Below are 18,957 nucleotides of genomic sequence, written 5' to 3'. Positions count from 1 at the left end.
CAGTTCTGTAGTAGGGTTATCTCTGTTATAGTCATAAGCGCCCACCCTCCTCCCCGGTGGAGACAGATATTCATGTACGGAATGCTACAGGTCTGGCGTGTTACGCCTTCAAAAAGAACTGAAAGTAAGAGAGACCTGCAGGGCATTCTGGGATACTGTGAAGTTATGGAAAGTTCTCTTAAAGGCACAGTATCCTATTCTGAGCCACATAATGGCAGCCTATGGGGCTTGTCTGTCCATGTCTTCCTCTCTATCATTCAGAGGGGTTTTTGCTGAAGGCAAGGGAAATCTGGACAGACTTTTCTGTTTTGTGGGTTTTTGGTGGAATTTCTAGCTGAAGTACTGGACAGTGTAGCCCATTTAAGCTGCATTATATGTCTTTAAATTCTCTCTTAAGTGTCTGTGCAGTTCTGCATTTTTTCGACACTTTAGAGATTATTTTTGATTGCTCCGGGGTCCACGCACATGGGCGGGACTTATCACTAGATTATGCCTATAACAGAGATACCCATACTACAGAACTGGAGTTACAGAAAAGAAACTACTCCTTATTCCTGTCTTGACTGCGTGTTGTCATTCCGACATAGCGGAGACCGCACGTGCATGTGAGTAGATATATCACGTTGCGGGAGTTGCAATTGGTGTGGTTTCGTTGAGTCCAGACCTTATTGGGCTCCAAGTCCAGGGTTTTGGTGTGTGTGGTAAGGTGACATACGCTGCAGTCATTGCAGGGGTAATGTCCAGTGATCTTTGGGAGGCCCCATGCGTTTAGGATAGTGTTCATGGGTTGCTTGGGTTGCGGTCTGGGTCGGGTACTGACCAGTTGGTCTTTCAGATTGTTGCATCGTTTGTACGCAAATCTTGGGCTGTTCCATTTCCTCTGTCCAGAGTTGATGATTTTCCAGTGTTTTTTGATGACTTTGGCTACTTCATTGGACGCTGTGTTATAGGTGGTGACACAGGTGATGGGTTGTTCTTGTTTGTCGTTTGTGATGTTCTCGAGTAAGGCTTCACGATTCTGGTTCCTTGCTCTTTTCTGCGTTTTTCTGATGATGGCCTTAGGGTAGCCTCTGTACTCCAGTTTTGTGGCCAGTTCCGTAGATTGTTTCTTGTAGTCGGTAATGTTGGTGCAGTTTCTGCGTATACGCAAGAACTGGCCGAAGGGCAGGTTTTCTCTGAGGGGGCGAGGGTGGAAGCTCGTGAAGTGGAGCAGTGAGTTCCTCGCAGTTGGCTTGTAGTAGGTTGTCGTAATTTCTGGAGGGATGGCTGAGGGAGGTGGGACGAACGTGGATTTCGTTCTGAGGCCGGTGATGTTGGGGTTTTCTTTGGTTTGGTCAGTCTCGGGGGTGGATTTCTCAAAGAAGGATTTCAGTTTTAATTTTCTAAAGAATTGGGCCAATTCTACATGTAATTTAAATTTGTCGAGCCTGGTGGTGGGGACAAATGATAGGCCTTTTTCCAGTACTGACTGTTCTTTGGTAGTCAGAGGGGTGCCGGATAGGTTAAATACCAGAGATGGTTGGCCATTGGCCTGCGAACAGTGGCATTGGTCCTTGGGGATACATCGGTGGGAAACCGTAGTAGGGTACTGCTTAATACTAGATCTCTTGGTCGGCATGCTCTGGATATATTCGATCTGTTAGAGTCAGAAAAACCTTTATTTCTGATGCTCACCGAGACGTGGCTCGGCGAGGCGTCCAACCCAGATATTGCCACTGCTATTCCGCCCGAGTATAATATCTTCAGGCAGGATAGGCCAAAGGGGCGTGGAGGTGGGGTTGCACTAATAGTGAACAAAATGGCCACCTGTACCATCATCCCCTCGGACGCGATTAAGGATTGCGAATCCCTTGCCTTTGCCATTATCCTTTCTCCACACCAATCGCTGAAGGGTCTTCTAGTTTATCGGCCGCCAGGGCCCACGGGCTCTTTCTTTGAAGAGTTTCAGTCGGTGACCTCCTCCTTGCTACTCACGTCAGAGCATTGTATTGTTGCCGGGGACTTTAATGTCCACATGGACGTGGAAACGGATACTGACGCGATTAAAATGCTGGATGTCACAGCCCCTCTGGGCCTGGTTCCCTATCATGTTGGACCGACCCATGAGAAGGGACATACCCTAGATCTGACCTTTTCTACGACCCCCATAGAGATGCTGGCTCCTATTCAGGTGCTTTGGTCTGATCATAGGCTGGTGAAATTTTATTTCCCGGAAGTTAGGAAGCCTTCCCCTGCCCCCCGGCAGACTCCCGTGGGATTCAGGGCACTTCACCGGGTTACTCCGGAACTGCTGGCTCAGTCCTGCGTTGACCATCCCTGTGCGCTAACGGGGGTCTTAGAGGAGGATGTGGAGCGAGTGCAGGCCTGGCTTTCAGAGAGACTTAATGACCTGGCGCCTCTGAGACCCCTCCGCAAACCTGAAAAAGGTGCATCTGCCCCTTGGTTTACGGCAGCATTGGCGGCTTCACGTCGGCAATGCAAGGTAGCGGAAAGAGCATGGCGCGTGAAATACGACGCAACGGCGAAACTCGCCTACAGGTCTTTGGCTAAAGCCTATCATCGGAACATCCTCTCGGAGAAAAAGGCTTATTTCGCGAGAAAAATTGAAGCTGCCTCCAATTCCTGTAAGGAGCTTTTCGCCATTGTGCGGGAGTTTACAACCTCACGCGAGGTACCAACTCAGGCCCCCCCTCCTGCGCCGTGGGTCAGGGCGATTGCGGACTTTTTCACATCTAAGATCCAACGGATCCAGGACTCCTTCCCTGTGCTGGAGCCTGAGATGCCCGATCGGGTGGAGAATACCGCTGTTACCCTGCCTAACGCAGGTGTGGCCCTGGTAGCCTTCCCGCCTCTCTCGATGGCCGCGTCATTTGACCTGATGGCTGGGCTTAAATCCGGTTCCCCTCGGGATGCCTGCCCCGCTAAATTTCTGGCTAAAATGGCAGCTGTCATTAATCCACTTGTGAACCCCCTGTTGAACTGTTCTCTTGCACAGGGCGTGGTTCCCCAGGCCTGGAAGCAGGCAATGATTATTCCCCTGCTTAAAAAGCCTGGTCTGGATGCGGAGGTGTTGGCGAATTATAGACCTATCTCGCTCCTGCCGGCCTTCGCGAAGGTCATTGAAAAGCATGTGCATAAGGTGCTTGCCGATTACTTGGAGTCCCACGACCTACTGCACCCTACCCAGTCAGGTTTCCGCGCCAATCTTAGCACCGAAACAGCTCTCCTGGAAGTCTCGGAGGCGATAAAGGAGGTGCTGGATTCGGGTGGGAGAGCGATGCTGGTGATGTTAGATCTGTCGGCGGCCTTTGACACCGTCCCCCATGAGGGTCTTCTTGAAAGACTCTCAGAGATCGGTCTCCAGGGGACGGTGCTCCAGTGGTTTCGATCTTTTCTGGCAGGCCGTCGACAAACGGTCTGGGCCTCTGCTTGCTCCGCCGAGATGTCGCTGTTGGACGTGGCCCATCTGGCAGGTCCGCCCCTGAAGAATTGAACGCGCTTCGGCAATTGTTTTACTGTCTAATAAAAGTGTATTTATCTTTAATTGGCTGTCGAATGACTTTTTTTAGGGTAGAGCCCAGATGCTATGAAAGTCGTGTGGGCTGCACTGTCAAGTGACTATCTGGTCTTACTGGCCTTGTGGTCTCATTCCAGTGCTAGAGCAAATCCCTTCTTGCAGAAAGGGCAGGCTTGTTGAATAGCTTGCTCCTTCCGAAAGTTGGGTACAGAATTGAACACTGCCTACAATTTTTGCTAGTCATTTTTGGTGGGGAATCATATACTTTTAACAATCCCATGCTCTGGCCAATCGACTGTTTTCAGTGTGATTCGTATTAATTCCATGCTGTAGAAGCTATGCGCATGAGTAATCAAGCTTGTTTGGTTCAGTTTATCATTTCTTTCAATCATTGGGGTGTCTTGATGTTAAATCACTTTAAAGTGGTTAATTGCCAGACTCTTTAATAATCACACTGCAGGATTATTTCGCCATCCAGTAAATAATAGTGTGCTGGTTTTGACTTGGGTCATGTAGGGTGCGGGACCCATGGGGTGGTAATGCTGCTGTTTAGGGTTGGTGTGTTAAGGTACCAACAAAATTATACTTACTGACCCAGGTGAGGTGTTAAAAGCAGATTTCAAATGACTGCTGTTTTTAAAGACCCTTTGACATGGGAGAAAATTAGAAGATTTTTTTTGTGATGCATTCTTCAGTTGAACTTACTCCCCTTTCAAAGTGTCACATTTACTCACAGCAGGTATCTTGCTCTCAGTGGCTGGTAGACATGCTGCTATACAAAAATCTCCCCCATTCTCTTGCATTTTATGCCAATTAGTTGTACGCCATTGCACCATAGTCACTCAATGGCACTTCACACTCTATTTCAACCATGCACCAGTCCACTCTGCAAATGTCATCTACAATTTATCGGCCCCTTCATATTTTTCATAATTCTATGCAACTGACAATATTTAAATGACTGCGTATTTTACACAGCTAAATTCTGTCACTAGTGATGGCCCATTACCGAATGACTTGCTGCTGCTCATTTCCCCACTGCTATCAGCCTGATACTCTGCTACTGCACTCTACTTTGTGCTACTCTGCACCACCTATGCCAACTACTGCGCCAACAGCTGTGCACTACTGCAACCTACAAGACCACTCTGACACTATAAGACTGTACTCTAACAATGAATTCAATGATACTAGGGCACTGCAATCTACTCTGCGCCCAAAGCACTCTACCCTGTATTTCTTATCTACTACACTCCACCTATAATCCACTACCATGATCTCCAGTCCACTCTGGACTATTTATGCTACACCACAATTATATGCCATTCTACACAGTGTCCTCATGTCACGTTAGTCCACGACCTGTTACTCCTTTCTATACCATGCCACTTCATTACAATATACTCCCAAAAGTACTACATTCTGCACACCACCTTCTAAGGAATTATGCCATTTAGCTTTGACACACTATTTGACTAATACATATTCTACTCCTTTCATGACACTCTGGTTTATGGTACTCCAGTCTCCTAACTTTAAACAATGCCTGACAGCAGACATGCTGGTGCACAACATTTCCAAACATTTTCATAGCTCTTGTGTAGGTGAGACCTATTGACTTTGACAGTGCTTGTATTTAATTCTGGTGCTGGGCTCCTTTTATTTCCTCACTGGCGGCGGCCCCCCAATCGTAAGCGTGACCTTTTAGGTGCAGAATCCAAAGACCAATGTCTTGTAGAAAAGAGAATATTTACCAGTGACTCCAAGGCAGAGGTCTTCATTTCGAGGCGCAAGGTTCCCCTCTGACAAATTTCTAAACCCGTAGGCAGGGCTACTAGAATTGAGGCAAGTGAGGACCAAATTACGCAACATGCTTGACTAAATTGTGTGGGAAGAAAATGTAAGTGATGTTGTGATGCCGCCTATTTTGGGATAGCATTGCTTCATTCTGACATTTTTTTTTTACACACAGTAACACTGAGGAAATATTTCACCCCATCAGTAACCGTTTATAACCAATACAGCAATTGACATCAAAGATTTCTAGTCCACCTTTGAGAAGGGCCTTCCAGTCTGCAGCAATACGTGCTGCCACATTAGAAGCTCACCTGGCCAGGAGAGGCAGGGGTCCCTTAAAAACCTCACGGTTTTGTGCAGAGTTAAACAGTTTACCCATGCAGCTTTCCTCTCACCCCTCTCTCCTTCTCTCACTTTGCAGGCCATTTTCTTTTACCCCTTTTCACAGCATCTCTCCCCATTCAACCTCTCACTTTAACAATGCACCGCATATATCTAGCACCTTTCTGACAAACTTTTTTTTTACAGCGCTACTCCTAGTTTATTCTGTTCTGTGATCTGCATGGTACATGTTCTTTCTAGCAGGCACATTAACCCTCTGCACGCTGTGGGTGACAGTGCACGATGAACGATGCAACAGTGCGAGAGTAGGGTAAGAGGTAACTGCAAGGTGTGAGGTGGCGTATGAATTTGGGTGCGGATGAAAGTTCAGAATGGGACGAACAAATGTATGATTACTGATGGGCTTGTTTGAGTTGCTTATTGAGCAGTGAGGGGGTCCGGTGAGTGAAGTGTCAAGAGTGCAGGATGAGTAGTGAACTCGTGTGACTGCAGCATGAGGTATAGGGTGAATAGCGCAACGCATTGTGAGTGCAGTGATCACTGTGAGTGCAGGGTGAATGGTGAGTGCATGTTGATCAGTGAGTGCATGATGATCGGTGTGAGTGCGCGGTGAAAGTGAAGGCCGAGAATGAGGGGCGATTTGTCTGAATGCAGAGTGCATTTCCATACACTCTAAGTAACTCAGCATGTTCTTGATGGCGGTGTAGGGTTTAAGATCTAAGTTATACTACTGCGGCATGGATCGAGGGTGGAGGAAATAAATAATGTGCTGATTCTGCAACAAACTTAATCCTATAGTTAAAGTTGCCAGCAGATTATTTTGATGGCTCAGTCGATACAAAAATAAGTTGACACCTAAAGCTGTATTTTAAGCACTTATCTGTGCATATTTGAACAACAAATATAAATGGAAAACACTTGATTGTGTTCTAGGGCTGCCTCCATGATCCCCTGACTCACAAAGAGGGAAAAAGACAGAAGTCATGTAACTAATGCATTGATTATTTTGTATTTAAGAGTCTATTTAGTGTCAAGAGGCGATCTTTGAACAAAAGAGGCAGGCATTTTTCTTTTGGCAAACCATACTTTATATTCCTTTTCATTAAATACATTTTCACACTATAGCAGTAATTGTAAAATGCAAATGTAAGGAACAGGCACAGTGGGGGCCCAGGGGGTACTGAAACCAGGAAAAAAACGACACCTCTCTAATCAGTTTACAAAGGCATGTAAATATGCAAATGGTCTTTAAAGACTTGTGTTGGAGATGACTAGACACTGCCCAGCCCACAGCTTGAGTTACACTGCAGCAGCTGCCGGGCTGAAACATGAGGAGGGGTGCTGCAGCCTGTGGGCCTTGGAAGAAGTATGACTGAAGGCGTGACCCCCTTTGCATTGCTCCACGGCCCCCCTGGGGGTTGCGCCCCACAGTTTGAAGACCCCCTGCTCTAAGGCATATGTACAAGCCTCTATTTCAGTGGGATTGGTTACTTTTCCTGACATTCCTATAGTGATCTGGCCTTGCCATATTTACAAGGTGGTGTTAAGCTACTTAATGCTGCCTTGTAAATAAGACCCTCTTAGGTGCCCACTTGTCAGATCATTCTGCAGACACTAGTTATGTCTGTCTACTAGGATAGGTTAAAGAAGTTGGACCGTAAATTTCACACAGCTGCAGGATGAGGCAGCTATAAAAGCGGTTAATGCTAGAGACAGGAATGCTTTAATATGAACTGGGATAGTACCCCTGTGGGGGTGGTTTTGGATACCCACAAGGCCTTCTTAACAGGAGGATATCGGAAGCTTTTCAGAACTACTGTTAAGGTCTATATCGGGAGTGGTCAGTGACCACATAGGAAGAGGTTAAAACCGGGCTGAACCAGGATATTCCACCTAGTATTAGTGAGGATAGTAATACAGCTATTCACAGTATAATGCCCATTAAAGTCAAGAGAACAATTAGGTTGGGTAAAGCAGTAAGACTGGATGGGCGACCAACATAAATATGTACGCTATAAGGAGATGTCTTGTTCCTGGTTATTACTAAGCTGTTTCCAGACATCTTCCAGAATGTTGCGGAAATGCCTGCATCTTGGAATGAGGCCCTAGTGACCCTAATTTTAAAACCAGAGAAGTCTCTTGAGGATATAAAATTATGGAATACTAGCAGCCCCTCCCGACGTTTTCCAGGTGTCAATTGCTGCCGGCCAGTAGTGTATTGTTTTGTATGATTTAGTTTTGATAGCATTTCTTATCTGTGACAGGCATGTGAAACGCTTATTCACAGTGCACTGCTGATGCACTTAAGAGTGCGCATTCAGTAGTGTGTGAACTCTAGTTTCCCTACATTATTTTTCCTTGCAATATTATATAGCGCGAACTCGGCAACATGGCATGAGCACAATTTACATTACAGAAGAACACATTAATTTGTGATAGGCACAGGGAGACAAAGCAATTTGCCTGGAATCACAGGATGTTGAGCTGATGCCGAGATTCGAACGTAGCTCCCCAGCTCTAAAGTTTGCAATTCTAGAACTTGTGGGAGGTGTGTCTAAAAGTGTATGTCGGTGCTGGCCATCAATGAGAGAGACCTGTGCATTTTTCAAATCGGTGGTGAAAAAATATGAGTATGTTGCTGGAGATGTGGGCCGCTGTGCCACCAATGTACTTACCGGGGGAGGGTAAATGCCCATTATCCCGCAACTTTCTTTCCGTAGACCATCACTCCGCATACTTTCATTATAAAAGTACCATGACTCCGCAATGCCATTATAACGCATGGCATTACATTTTATATGCTTTTAACACGCATACATTTACAACGAATTCGTTGTAAATGCATGAATGGTAAAAGCATGTTTATTTTAAATGTTTGGATAAGGTAAGTATGGGTATAGGGGTATATGTTTTGGGGTACTGAGGTATATGTTTTGGGGTGTTTGGGTATTTTAAGAGTTCAGCTATAGTTTTGGGTTATGGGGTACAGGGGTAGTTTTAGCGTTTAGGGATAGGTATGGGTTTTGAGGTACAGGTGTATTTTTAGGGTTCAGGGCTAGGTTTGGGGTACAGGGGTATTAGGGTTCAGGGGTAGGTTTGGTTTTTGGGGTTCAGGGGTATTTTTAGGATTTAGGTTTGGGTTTTGGGGTACAGGGTATATTTATAGGGTTAAGATGGGTTAGTGTTTAAGGGTGTTGGGGTATTTTAAGGAGTACGGGTGGGTTTTGATTATGGGGTGCAGGGGTATTTAAAGGGAGCAGGGTGGACACCCCGAGCTGGAATGTACAGAAACTGGCAAGAAAATACAATGAAATATTTGACATAATGCGCGCCCGCACACGCCCACAGCACATGATATGAGACATGGCATGAAGGGCAGAACGTAAAAACAACAGTTGATGGACAGAATGCAGAACAATGTCATACATTCACCCCAATACAGAGATCTGGGCCTAAATCCATCATTTTTTTTTGCACTCCACACCACCCCAGTTCAGACATGGCCATATGCAAATCAGCCTTGACCCTGTGCCTCATGGAAACAGTCAAGCCCGAAGGGCGGAACGTACCACACGCCCCCAGCACTTGTCATGCCCCCCCACCCCCCAGCACAAGCCCACAGCACAAAGCAGACACGCCCACGAGGGACTACTTTTCTGGCATGGTTCTTTTAATTTTTAAATGTATAGGGTGGGCGTCTGCATAGCCTATGTCCTTCTGCTGCAACTGCCCTATCCAACGCTGTATTGGGTGTTGTGATAGGTGCTGTGGTTCCTGGGATTACCAACCTCAAAGGTTTGGGCTCTCTCTTTATTATATTAGTATGAATTTTCTAAAATTCTGGTGGAGATTGAATGGAGTAGTTGGGGACCTCCTTCATTAAAACCAGAAGGATTTTGGAAGAGTGAGATGAATGCACAAGTTCACTCTGAAAGGTGCAATTGATGGGGACACCACATATAAAGTACCCCTGAGTTATTGCTCTAGAAGCCACAAAGGCTTTTGATCAGGTAAATTGGGTTTACCTACAGACAATGTTAGAACTGTATACTCTTGGTAGAACTTTTTGTAGGGTATTGGCCATGACATACCAAACACACTGCCAGTGTCGTAGCGAATAGGAACCTTACTGCACCCTTTAAAATCATGAGGGGGGACCAGGCCGGGCTGCCCTCCAATTCCATTATTATTCAGTCTTTATATTGAACCACTGACGGACGAGGGATTGATTTTAGATATAAGTATTGGGAAAAGGTGGTCTTGTATGTGCGCATTCTCAAGGCATACACCCCAGATTTACATGCAGCGGTCCCATTAATCATTAGCCTAACTCTGAAATTAGGACATACTGCACGACACTGGAGAAGTAATTGGACTTGCGTAAGAAAGATGAGATATTTAGGTATTCACATCACGCAGGATGTTAACGCTGTCCTGGGGGTAAGTTTTTCCAAAGCAATGAAAGGCTGGCAATCTGGGGGCAAATTAGCAACAGACAGCGATAAATATTGCAGAACGCGCTTTCATATTTATCGCATGGTTAATGCGTTATTTAAAACATGTATAACCTAGGTGATAAATAGTCCTGCCTTGGCGCAAAGATGGGCAAACCGCTAAACAGCGAACACATTGCTGATACAAACATGTGGTCGTAACCACATAATCCACATCCCATGTAAAGTATGCCCTAGTCTGAATTTTAATAGATGTTAAAATCCAGAGCTACGGGCGCATTGGCGCGATTAAGATTATCGCTACGCCGGATTTGGGGTCCTTGTAAATACCACAAACCTTGTTTAGCGATATTTTCACATGGAGTATTGTGAGGCGTGATTAATCAAAAGGAGACTAGCTCATCTATTACAAAATTACCGAAAGTAAAGGACTCGTATGTTTCGTCGGGGGTGGGGACACCTGGTAGGTGTGTTCATGAAGCCCTCACCCACCAACCTAGTTGGTGGCATGCTTCATCATCGAGCCCACCCAGTGACACCTAACGTGTCCCGGGTGTGCTTCGGCGCCTGATTACAGCGGAGCAGGTATGTTGCTGAGTGTGCAGTGAGGAGTGTCAGGGTAGTGATGTTAAACCGGCTTGGCGGGGGTCCCAGTACCCAAGGGTAAATTAAACTTTAATACCTGGGCCTCCGTCAGCGGTTAAAAAATAGGCTATTGGATGTTGGAGGCGAGTTACGACCTCTCACATCCAGTGGTGGGTCGACATGTTTCAGCCAGTGCCTTATGAATATGCTGGCTTTCTTCAGGACCTAAATAAAACGGTGTGGGTGTGACTAAAACTAGTGGGTGTGTAATTCAGACTATGTGTATACACGCCCTAAAGTGTTTTATCTATGTGTGAGAGGGGGGATTCCCTTCTCAAAAACACCTGTACATGTAACACATATGGACAAGGACAAAACATACAGGGAAAAAGAAAGTCGCTAAGATGTATGGCATTATACATATCTGATTGCCGGCACTATAGCGATAGGGGTGTAGACTATAGACGGCTACAGTGTAATGGTACTGGTGGTACCATTAAGGTGAGATTTGAAATCTTAGTTCGGGCGTGGCGTGGCTAAAACACGGGTGTCACATACATTGTGCATATGTGTGAAGAGGCGCAAGCGTTGCTTCTTACGCTTGTTTTAGCAGTTTTTGGCTTCAAGGTGGAGAAGTGGCAAGGGGTTGACCCTATGGGGAGAAAGGTTTTGGCCACTCAAGTTAGGAGACCTGTAAAGGAAGAAAAGGTAGCGCTTACCAGTGGTAGTGGTGGTTGTTTCTCATACTCACAGCTTTTCTGGGCAGAGCCTGCTCTGGACCTGTAGTGCCTCCTTTGCATACTGGTGGGTAATGGCCGGTTCTGCTGCGTGTTATATACTGTGGTTGATTGGATAATCATGTGCACCTGCAATTGGTGGAGGTAAGAGTAGAAGGACTCGAAACGCTATGTTTCGCCGAGTCATTGTGCCCGAGAGGGCGCCTGGGCGCTGCTGTGCTGCTACGAGATAGAGGCGTGCATGCGCAGTGGCCGTTGGTTGTAATGCGCATGCGCGGGTCGATAGTGTTATGCCTGCGCATGCGCGAGTATAGTCAATCGCCCGGTTGGGAATAGGAGCGGTGGAGATTAACACACAATACCACTGTCTCGCAGTTATAAATGGGTTGTTCATGAGGATAAAAATACATTGATAGACTATATTGGGCCATACTGTGTTGTCATTCACTCCGGTTGGGAATCGAGTGGGACAGTTTAACCGGAGCAGTGGAGGTTAACACACAATGCCGTTCCACTGTCTAGCGGCTAAGAGCGGGGTGTGAATGAGGTTAGAAGTACAGTGAAGGGCTGTATTAGGCCATAATGTGTTGGCAAATTAGTAAACAATAAAGAAATAATGAAAACAGTGGGAGATACTCTGTGGCCATTGTAAGCGCGTTATTGTGTGACTTAACGTGAATGGCAATAATAGTGAATGTGGGTAAAGTCATGGGGGGCGCCAGGATCCCCAATACTCAGAACTGTAGGGCTCTATCTCACGAAGAGATATGTTACATGGGGACTCATTTGCAGGTTGTAGAGAGTTAAGTGACAACCCGCCCAGGATGGGTGTGATTGTCACAGGTTAGTCAAGGAGGTGGTATAGTTCCTGTGGTCAGGGACATGTCAGAGAATTCCATGGGATGGCATCGTTGAGGCCCTGGGTTGCTGTTGAAAGGCGATATATCCATCGCTGTTCTTTACTCAATAGTTTTTTGTCATTGTCAATTGCGCTCTCTGGGATTTGTTCAATAACAGTCCAGGTTAGGTCGTTGGGTGTGTGGCAGTGGGTGATAAAGTGAGTGGTGAGTCTGCTGATGTTCTTCCTGCATCTTATTGTACTCCTATGCTCTGTTCTGTAGTAGGGGATCTCTGTGTATAGTCATAATCTAGTGAATAGTCCCGCCCATGTGCGTGGACCTCGGAGCAATCAAAAATAATCTCTAAAGTGTCGAAAAAATGCAGAACTGCACAGACACTTAAGAGAGAATTTAAAGACATATAATGCAGCCTAAAAGGGCTACACTGTCCAGTACTTCAGCTAGAAATTCCACCAAAAATCCACAAAACAGCAAAGTCTGTCCAGATTTCCCTTGCCTTCATCAAAAACCCCTCTGAATGATAGAGAGGAAGACATGGACAGACAAGCCCCATAGGCTGCCATTATGTGGCTCAGAATAGGATACTGTGCCTTTAAGAGAACTTTCCAGAACTTCACAGTATCCCAGAATGCCCTGCAGGTCTCTTACTTTCAGTTCTTTTTTCCGACTCCTGCAAGCAGGACCCTGGAGCATTGAGCTCTCCCTTTTCAAAGGTTTTTGTTGGTGTTTTTTCACTAAATTCGATTTTGTGTACTTTTAAAGTACTTTGGTGACTTTCTTCTTGGTTTTTGCACCCTTTTGTTGTCCATAATGCCTGCATTATTTGACAAATGCCCGGAGTGCTCCAGGAAGAAGGCCAAGACAGACCCCCATGAGGTCTGTATCCTCTGCCTCCCCTCTTCCCACATCCCTGAGGAGTGTGAGATCTGCCAAGGTTTCTCTGGCAGAACCCTGAAGGACAGACTGAAGATCAGGCTTCAGGGCCTCGAAGAAAGAAGACAGAAGACGCAAGGTGGGTCTGGAGGGACTTCCTCTGCCCATGCTGAGGCCCCTGGGGGGCTCCCCGGGGGCAGGAAGACCAGCTCTCCTCCCCATTCTCCGTCTGGGTCGGTGGCACCCCCCAAGACGTCGAGGGGAAGGTCTAAGGCCGGCTCCCCATCTCCCCAGGGCTCTGGGTCGAGTAAACGTCGACGTCGAGGGACCTGCATAGGCCGCCGTCGAACGCAGAGACTGTCTCATCGTCGCTGTCTTCGGCGTCGACGTCGAGCTCTCGGCGTCGACAGGATCGGCGTCGACGCACGCCGCCGAGGCAATACCGTCGATCGCCGTCAAGACGCAAGGCTTCATCGTCGTCGAGGGGATCCTCGTCATCAAGCCCGCCGTCGAAGCATTCGGCGGCGAGACGGAGGCGTTCGCCGTCGAGGCGTAGGAGGTCGAGGTCGACGTCGAGACGCTCCAAGAGGTCGCCGTCGAGGCGCAAGAATTCGCCGTCAAGGCGCAGAGGGTCGTCATCGAGATGGTCCGGGTCGACGTCGAGACACGGCAGCCGTTCGACGCCGAAGAGGAGGAGACGGTCGACGCCGAAGGGTCGTTCGACGTCGAGGGGCCGACGGTTGCCGCCTGAACGCCGGTCGGAGGCGTCTAAGGATTGTGCTGCTCGGCCTAAGGCTGTGGGGGGCTCCCCTCAGCCCAGGAAGGATGGTGGGTCACCGGGATCGGTGTACTCGGAGGTGTATACGCCAGAGAAGCCTGTTCAACCTCCTCCTCCGTTACCTAGAGGCCCGCGTCCGAGGATGCCTACTCCTCCTCCTTTGCCTCCTCCGCATGAAAAGCCTCCACCTATTCCGCCGAGGTCGGTCTCGTTGCCCGATCTCCCTACCCCTCCGAAGAAGACTCCCTACCTCTAAGGAACCGCGGAAGCCCAAGTCGGCCACCCCGGAGAAACCGGTGGACCGGCCGAGGCCCAGGAGATCGAAGTCTCGCTCCAGACGCAGGGAACGGTCGAGGAGCAGGCACAGGTCCTCCACCCGCTCCAGACGGCGCCATACGGAGACATAGATCCAGGACCGACACATCTTCCAGGACCCGCTCCTATTCCCCTACTTTGTCCGATTCCCCGGAGACTAGGGTGTCTCCTATCGATGACATAGGTACATTCCAGGAGGTTCTCCTGAGGGGGGCCGCGAAGCTGGGTATCACGGTGACGGCTCCTACACCTACGACGTCCGTGATATTCGAGACTTTGCACAAGAAGCTCCTTTCGCGCCCTCTGCTGCCCTTGGTTCCGGGACTGGTTGAACCGGCAGAAGTACTATTTCTTACACCTGCAGTGGTGAAGGCCGCCCCGTCTAGACTTTTGAAAAAGTACAGGGCACCGGACTCAGACCCTGCCTTCCTGAGGTTGGACCCAGTCCCCGACTCAGTGATTGTTACGGCGGCCAGGAAACAGCATTCTACCTCCCCGTCCTCCACCGTGCCTCCGGACAAGGAGAGCCGCTGGATTGACTCGGCGGAAAGGAAGGCATGTGGCACCTCTTCCACCACGATGAAGGCTTCCAGCGACTCGGCATTACTGGGACGATATGACCGTGCGCTGTGGGACTCCATGGAGCAGTTCGCGGACCTTGTGCCGCGTGACAGGAGGGAGGACTTCATGGAGATTGTCAAGGAGGGGATGCTGGTCTCGAACCAGGCCATCAGTGCCGCGGCGGATATCTCCTTGTTGGCCGCACATGGCTACTGCCACGGTATCAACCAGCGCCGCCATGCGTGGCTCAGACTTACGTCTCTCAAGCCTGAGGCACAACAGCGAGTGGCCAACCTGCCGTTTTCGCACAACATGTCCAAGTCTGTCCCGATCCCGGTCCAATGTATTCAATACTTGGGGGCCACCATCGATACGCTGTCAGCAAGCGTGTCTCCTTCGGAGGAGCGACGGCGATCGATCCTTCGGAAGGCTCAGGCTCTTATGACCGCTCCATCTACAACAGTGAGGACGGTGTCTTCTCTACTGGGGTCGATGGCCTCTTGTATCTTCCTCACGCACGGCTACACATGAGACCTCTGCAGGAGTGCTTGGAGGACCAATGGGACCAGAGGAAAGGATCTTGGGACGACAAGATACGACTGTCTCTGCATGCTCTTCAGTCTCTGAAGTGGTGGTGTTCAGCGGAGAATCTCCTCAGAGGAGTTCCCTTCCACAAGGACATCCCTACTCAGACAATCGTGACGGATGCTTCTCTCCAGGGCTGGGGAGCGCATTCGGGGGACTTACAGATCCAAGGCACGTGGTCTCCGGCGGAGTCCACGTATCACATCAATTTCCTGGAACTCAGGGCTGTTCACTTGGCACTGAAGGCCTTTCATCCGTCCTTCCGGACCAACTCTCTGCTTGTACAGACTGACAATACGACCACGATGTATTACCTCAACAAGCAGGGGGGGTCGAGATCGCGCACCCTGTCTCGAGAGGCGCAGACGATCTGGCACTGGCTTCTGGTGAGAGGATTGACGATAACGGCTACACATCTGCCGGGTGTGCAGAATGTTCAGGCAGACGCACTGAGCAGACTGCTTCTGGAAAATCACGAGTGGGTCATAAACGACGACGTACTAGGAGAAGTCTTCGCACGGTGGGGGACTCCAGACGTAGATCTGTTCGCCACCGCCGAAAACAGCAAATGCGAGACTTCGCCTCCAGGTACTTCCAGCAGGGGACGCTGGGGAATGCACTCTGGATCAACTGGTCGAACAGCTTTGTTTACGCTTTTCCGCCCATCCCTCTGATTCCGGCAGTGCTCATCAAGCTGTCCCGGTCCAGGGCACGGATGATCCTGATTGCCCCGGAATGGCCCAGACAGTGGTGGTTCACGGACCTTCTACACCGGTCCCTCCTTCCACACATATGGTTGCCGTGCAGGCCGGACCTTCTCACGAAGTTCGGGGGGCAGATGGTGCACCCCAACCTCTCATCCTTGAGTTTGGCGGCATGGCTCGTGAGGTAGTGCAATATGGCCATTTGAATCTACCAGAGGATTGCATGGACATACTGAAGGAGTCTAAGAGGCCCTCCACTCGGACGTCCTACGCTTACAAGTGGAAGAGGTTTTGTATCTGGTGTGTGTCCAGGAACTTTGATCCTACTACGTGTAAGGTAGATGTCATCCTTCCCTACCTTCTGCATTTGGCGCGATCTGGCCTTAATGTTCACTCTATTAGGATTCATCTTGCTGCATTGACTGCCTACAGGAAAAGCCCTTCACAGACTTCCTTCTTTCAGATCCCTGTGATCAAGGATTTTTTGGAAGGCTTGAAGAAGGTGTTCCCTCCTGTCAGGCTTCCTTCGCCTTCATGGGAATTGAATGTGGTGCTGTCCAGTTTGATGAAGGAGCCTTTTGAACCCATTCACAAGGCTTTGTTGCAGCACCTGTCCTGGAAGGCGGCGTTCCTCGTGGCCATTACATCGGCCCGCAGGGTGAGTGAAATTCAGGCGTTGTGTTGTAATGAACCTTATACTGTATTTCATGCTGCTAAGGTTGTTATGCGTACTCACCCTAAATTTCTTCCCAAGGTTATTTCTGACTTTCATGTCAACCAAACTATAACTTTGCCTACGTTTTTTCTGAATCCTTCATCTCCAGCGGAAAGGTCTTTACATTCCCTGGATGTTAGGAGGGTGTTGAAATTTTATCTGGATAAGACCAAAGATATTCGTAGGTCAGACCAATTGTTTATCAATTACGGGTCAGTCAGGACGGGTCTTGCGACCTCTAAGCAGTCCATCTCTAGGTGGATTGTGTCCTGCATACAGTTTTGTTACCAGAAAGCTAATAAGCCCTTAGGAGGTAAGCCTAAGGCTCATTCCACCAGGGGCAAAGCTGCCACGACAGCCTTGCTCCGTAATGTGCCGATTGCAGAAATTTGCAAGGCGCCACTTGGAAGTCGGTTCATACCTTTGCTAAGCATTACTGTCTGGACGCTGATGCCAGGGCAGATGCTCAGGTTGGACAGGCTTCGCTGCGGAATTTGTTCGCACAATAGTGGTGTTGGTTCTCTTTCTCCACCGCCTTTTTTGGTGTGGGGATGGGCTTGCCATTCTATTCACTAGATTATGACTATACACAGAGATCCCCTACTACAGAAGGAGTAGTTTCTTTTCTGTAACTCCAGTTCTGTAGTAGGGTTATCTCTGTTATAGTCATAAGCGCCCACCCTCCTCCCCGGTGGAGACAGATATTCATGTACGGAATGCTACAGGTCTGGCGTGTTACGCCTTCAAAAAGAACTGAAAGTAAGAGAGACCTGCAGGGCATTCTGGGATACTGTGAAGTTATGGAAAGTTCTCTTAAAGGCACAGTATCCTATTCTGAGCCACATAATGGCAGCCTATGGGGCTTGTCTGTCCATGTCTTCCTCTCTATCATTCAGAGGGGTTTTTGCTGAAGGCAAGGGAAATCTGGACAGACTTTGCTGTTTTGTGGGTTTTTGGTGGAATTTCTAGCTGAAGTACTGGACAGTGTAGCCCATTTAAGCTGCATTATATGTCTTTAAATTCTCTCTTAAGTGTCTGTGCAGTTCTGCATTTTTTCGACACTTTAGAGATTATTTTTGATTGCTCCGGGGTCCACGCACATGGGCGGGACTTATCACTAGATTATGCCTATAACAGAGATACCCCTACTACAGAACTGGAGTTACAGAAAAGAAACTACTCCTTATTCCTGTCTTGACTGCGTGTTGTCATTCCGACATAGCGGAGACCGCACGTGCATGTGAGTAGATATATCACGTTGCGGGAGTTGCAATTGGTGTGGTTTCGTTGAGTCCAGACCTTATTGGGCTCCAAGTCCAGGGTTTTGGTGTGTGTGGTAAGGTGACATACGCTGCAGTCATTGCAGGGGTAATGTCCAGTGATCTTTGGGAGGCCCCATGCGTTTAGGATAGTGTTCATGGGTTGCTTGGGTTGCGGTCTGGGTCGGGTACTGAACAGTTGGTCTTTCAGATTGTTGCATCGTTTGTACGCAAATCTTGGGCTGTTCCATTTCCTCTGTCCAGAGTTGATGATTTTCCAGTGTTTTTTGATGACTTTGGCTACTTCATTGGACGCTGTGTTATAGGTGGTGACACAGGTGATGGGTTGTTCTTGTTTGTCGTTTGTGATGTTCTCGAGTAAGGCTTCACGATTCTGGTTCCTTGCTCTTTTCTGCGTTTTTCTGATGATGGCCTTAGGGTAGCCTCGGTACTCCAGTTTTGTGGCCAGTTCCGTAGATTGTTTCTTGTAGTCGGTAATGTTGGTGCAGTTTCTGCGTATACGCAAGAACTGGCCGAAGGGCAGGTTTTCTCTGAGGGGGCGAGGGTGGAAGCTCGTGAAGTGGAGCAGTGAGTTCCTCGCAGTTGGCTTGTAGTAGGTTGTCGTAATTTCTGGAGGGATGGCTGAGGGAGGTGGGACGAACGTGGATTTCGTTCTGAGGCCGGTGATGTTGGGGTTTTCTTTGGTTTGGTCAGTCTCGGGGGTGGATTTCTCAAAGAAGGATTTCAGTTTTAATTTTCTAAAGAATTGGGCCAATTCTACATGTAATTTAAATTTGTCGAGCCTGGTGGTGGGGACAAATGATAGGCCTTTTTCCAGTACTGACTGTTCTTTGGTAGTCAGAGGGGTGCCGGAT

At 48.4% G+C, this 18,957-nt stretch overlaps 1 non-coding gene across 1 annotated transcript; it reads left to right on the top strand.

Moving 5' to 3' along the window:
* Positions 1-3,602: 3,602 nt before the first annotated feature.
* LOC147746925 (small nucleolar RNA SNORA35) lies at positions 3,603-3,730 on the top strand. The gene has a single exon (XR_015300300.1). It is a non-coding gene; the product is annotated as a small nucleolar RNA SNORA35 (small nucleolar RNA).
* Positions 3,731-18,957: the final 15,227 nt, after the last annotated feature.

The sequence above is a fragment of the Lissotriton vulgaris genome, chromosome 1_1, assembly GCF_964263255.1.
Source record: "Lissotriton vulgaris chromosome 1_1, aLisVul1.2, whole genome shotgun sequence".
In the NCBI taxonomy this organism is placed as follows: domain Eukaryota; kingdom Metazoa; phylum Chordata; class Amphibia; order Caudata; family Salamandridae; genus Lissotriton; species Lissotriton vulgaris.
The sequence above is the reverse complement of the archived record's forward strand: the minus strand, read 5'-3'. Positions and strand labels throughout refer to the sequence as shown.